This window comes from Penaeus monodon, chromosome 33, assembly GCF_015228065.2.
Source record: "Penaeus monodon isolate SGIC_2016 chromosome 33, NSTDA_Pmon_1, whole genome shotgun sequence".
Lineage (NCBI taxonomy): Eukaryota > Metazoa > Arthropoda > Malacostraca > Decapoda > Penaeidae > Penaeus > Penaeus monodon.
In genome coordinates this window covers 34,143,034-34,143,248 of record NC_051418.1, presented here as the reverse complement: position 1 = coordinate 34,143,248, position 215 = coordinate 34,143,034, and positions in this window count along the sequence as shown.

Here is a 215-nt window from a genome sequence, read left to right as displayed (position 1 = left end):
GTTATGAAAGGAGAATATAATAGACATTACCAAGATGATAATAAAAAAAGAAATTGATAATCGTTGCAAAATGAACATTATTCCTTATAAATCGAAATTATTTAGTTCATATCGTGATTATTATTATCATATTAAGTTTCTTTTTAATGAATATTTAATCAAAACGCCGTGATAATAATTCCCATATGTATCTTCGTATTGTATTGCGTAATACA